The sequence below is a fragment of the Vidua chalybeata genome, chromosome 12 (assembly GCF_026979565.1).
Source record: "Vidua chalybeata isolate OUT-0048 chromosome 12, bVidCha1 merged haplotype, whole genome shotgun sequence".
In the NCBI taxonomy this organism is placed as follows: domain Eukaryota; kingdom Metazoa; phylum Chordata; class Aves; order Passeriformes; family Viduidae; genus Vidua; species Vidua chalybeata.
The window spans coordinates 15,951-19,220 of NC_071541.1; the positions used below are offsets into that span (position 1 = coordinate 15,951).

At 49.8% G+C, this 3,270-nt stretch overlaps 1 long non-coding RNA gene across 1 annotated transcript; it reads left to right on the top strand.

Moving 5' to 3' along the window:
* Positions 1 to 1,697: 1,697 nt before the first annotated feature.
* Positions 1,698 to 2,354, top strand: LOC128793955 (uncharacterized). Its single transcript, XR_008432943.1, has 2 exons — positions 1,698 to 1,962; positions 2,180 to 2,354. It is a non-coding gene; the product is annotated as an uncharacterized LOC128793955 (long non-coding RNA).
* The last annotated feature ends 916 nt before the right edge of the window (positions 2,355 to 3,270 follow it).

Below are 3,270 nucleotides of genomic sequence, written 5' to 3' on the forward strand. Positions count from 1 at the left end.
ATGATTTCTTCAGAGAATCACAAAGATGAATGCCCAAGGATCTTACGTAAAGAATCTCTAGCTAGCTTGGCATTCTCACAAGTCCTAATCTGCTCTAATGGATCGTTGCGGTGCGCAGCTGTCAACACCGTTCAGAACAAGACTTCAAAAGACATTTGAGAGATGCAATTCAGATGCCTGTCTGACCTCCAGAATCAAGAGTCCTATTGCATTGGTGCCTGTCCAAGGAACGCAGAGATCACAGATGCCATGAGGCCAGGTTTCTGATAGGGCCCTCCAAGAGCTAAGGTAAAAGTCATATGACATGATATACCCAAACACACAGAACGCACAAGAGACACGTGACACAACACACACCAGGATTGCTCTGCCCTGAGCACCTCAGCACTGTGATCAAAAGAAACACTTTCCCTTTAGGTGGCCTAAGGGGACGCTTCTTGGACATCCCCGCCACCAAAGCTGACTGAAAAAGCCCTCCCAGCGCCTCGCTTTCATCCCCTCTATTGTTCGTAGCCCTTGACTTATCTCTAGGACGTCCGGGGATGAGAATCCACATTGGGTGCAAAGGAAGGCTGCCTCGCCTCCTGGGAATTTCCTGCAATCTCCGGGCTGTGGTCCCTTGCTCAGCTACAATCGAGAAAACCAACACTGTGTGATCTTAGCTGCACGATAGACAAAACCCACCAATTCCGCTACTCACCGTTCTCCTAAGAACACCCGGGTGCTCGGGCCGCACGCTTTGGCCGTGCTCAGAGGCTGACGCAGTCATCACAGGGCATGCCTAGGTGAAGAAGAGACAAAGTGATGTGCCATTGCTGAAACCTAAGTGGACCCTGGCTCCTCCTCCCGATCTCCCTAACTCACCGCAAATCCTCAGCCGTTGCCAAAGGCTACCTGGATGTCACCTTGAAACACAAGATTTCAAGGCTTCATCACAGAGTCCTGAAATATTTCCAGACGGCTCACAAGCACAGGAAACCTGGTCCATCAGCCAGATGGTGATGGGGGTTTGGCATACTCCAAGTACACGGCCTAAAACACACAAATGAGAACGGAGGCTTAGAGTTGCACCGGAAATTGACACCTGAGCGAGAACAACTGCTTCTGCAACCTGCTCACCTTGATTGCTGACATCCGGATTTAATGCCTAAATATAAAGACAGAAAACAGTGCTGTAACACACAGTCGCCATTTACACTTCCACTGCAGAGAGAAATGGTGACTGACCCGCCCAGGGAACCCCCTCTCCAGGGATGGGGCGCTCCGCCACGGATTTAATCCGCCCGCATCTGAAAGAAAGTTAAGCTGCAGCATAACTTAACAGCTCCAGACACCTTACGTTAATCTAAGAATACCATCTAGACTCCAACTATACCCTGCATTACAAATTTCAAGTCCCTGGGACTTGTCCTATTACACCAGGCAATGCAGCAGGGCAGAACAGCTTCGGGACAAATAGGTGCTTACACCCGTGACACAGGACAGGACGTGACAAACGAGGGGACGCTAAAGACAAACAACACATTACGTTAATAAGATTGTGACAGAAGGACGATAGAAATCTTACTGGCAAGAAGAATAACGGCAAGGACCGAGAGGATGCCGAAAGAGTTGCCTGATGCTATGGCAACGGTGGATGGCGGAAGCTCTAGGGAGCAAAAGAAAAGACTGACAGAGTGACCTGTTAGTCACAATGATCGAGTTGACCATGAGACAATGCTACATTTAGAATGCTCTCTGTATCCCTACAATCTTAGAAACACCAGGACGTTACAACTCCTGGCTGGAAAGGATGGACGGTGACATTGCTGGGAGCAAGGCCTCAAAAGTCATCTGACTCGATGCTTCTGAACTGGGACTCGGAGACGTGGCCGAGGCCGCCGGGAAAAGAACAAACCGTATCGGCGTCGTGCCGAGAAGCGTGAGCGTTCGAGAACCTAGAGATCGTGGCCGATGCTTGCGGTAAGGCCCTCGAGGGGAAAAGGCAGATACGTGATCCGAGGCACCCCAATGATACGCTACGAAACACGGTACACGACACAACACGACACAGACCGAAACTGTTCTGCACTGCACGCCCTACAGCTGCAGTCAAAAGTAGGGCCTCTCCCTTGAGCTGTCCTAAAAGCCCCTTAGAGGACATCCCTTGACCCTCCGCTCATTTTTAAATCTGTCCCAGGAACTTCCAGTCCGCTACCCGACGATCATCCCATCTCCGGGCCGTGGCCCGTGACTTATCTTTCGGATGACTGGCGACGTGAATCCACGTTGGACCTGAAACCAGTCGGCCTCGGAAGGCCCCGTGATCGCCGGTTATCCTCTTAGTGAGCTACAATAAAGAACACCAAAACCAATGTGTGACTGTAGTGCTATGTGGGCCAAATCCCAGCGAGTCAGCTCCTTGACCTCTCCTAAGTATGCCTAGGTCCTCAAGGCTCCAGCTTCATCCCGAGTCCAAGGCCATAGCTGTTATGACTAGCACCTGGGTTAGAGAGATCCAAAGTTACATGATATTTCTGTGAGTGCTGTAGATGAGCTGGGGTGCCCCAAGACATGTGAATGCCTCTGCCATGCTTGCTAAAAACCTTGGGGGGTCCTCAAATAGACACCATTTCTCACCCTGCTGCCTTCAAACCCCCCCTCCCCCAATAACTCCTAACCAGACATCTACTCACCCTCCCTCTCCTGGTCACAATCCTCAACTTTACTCATCTAAACCCTCAATCTCAAACATCATCTTCAACACAGAGCAGATCCCTCTTGTGATATGATGAAGCTGCTGAAAAAAATCTGAAGCGTCTCACTTGACACAGCCTAAAATTTCAGGAAGTTTCCTGTAAAACTTCCTTGTAAAAAAAAAAAAAAATAAATAGAAAGAACAAACCCAGAAATTACAAAAGCACCTAATCACCCCTGAACACACAACCAAAAATCATGAATGTAAATACTCCCTGTGCTCATTTCTGTATTCTTCGCAGTATGTTCAAAGCCCCTATTGCTTCAGAGGCCGAAAAGCACCTGCTGAAAACAAGCTGAGATAAGCTGAAAGAGCCTCTTCACTGAAATGAGAGGAGACCTCTTACCTCAGTGCATCCCAAAGAGGGAATGAAGCCCCTTCGCAGAGGCTGGGGTTAATATACCCCTGATTGGGCCCGCCTCTCGCTCCCATGATGCCCGGGAAAAGGGAGGAGGGGCAAATCCCACCGGGTATAAAAGCCCTCCCAGGAGCTGCAGCCGTTTGGCTCCTCTGACTTGAATTCAAGGTGAGTA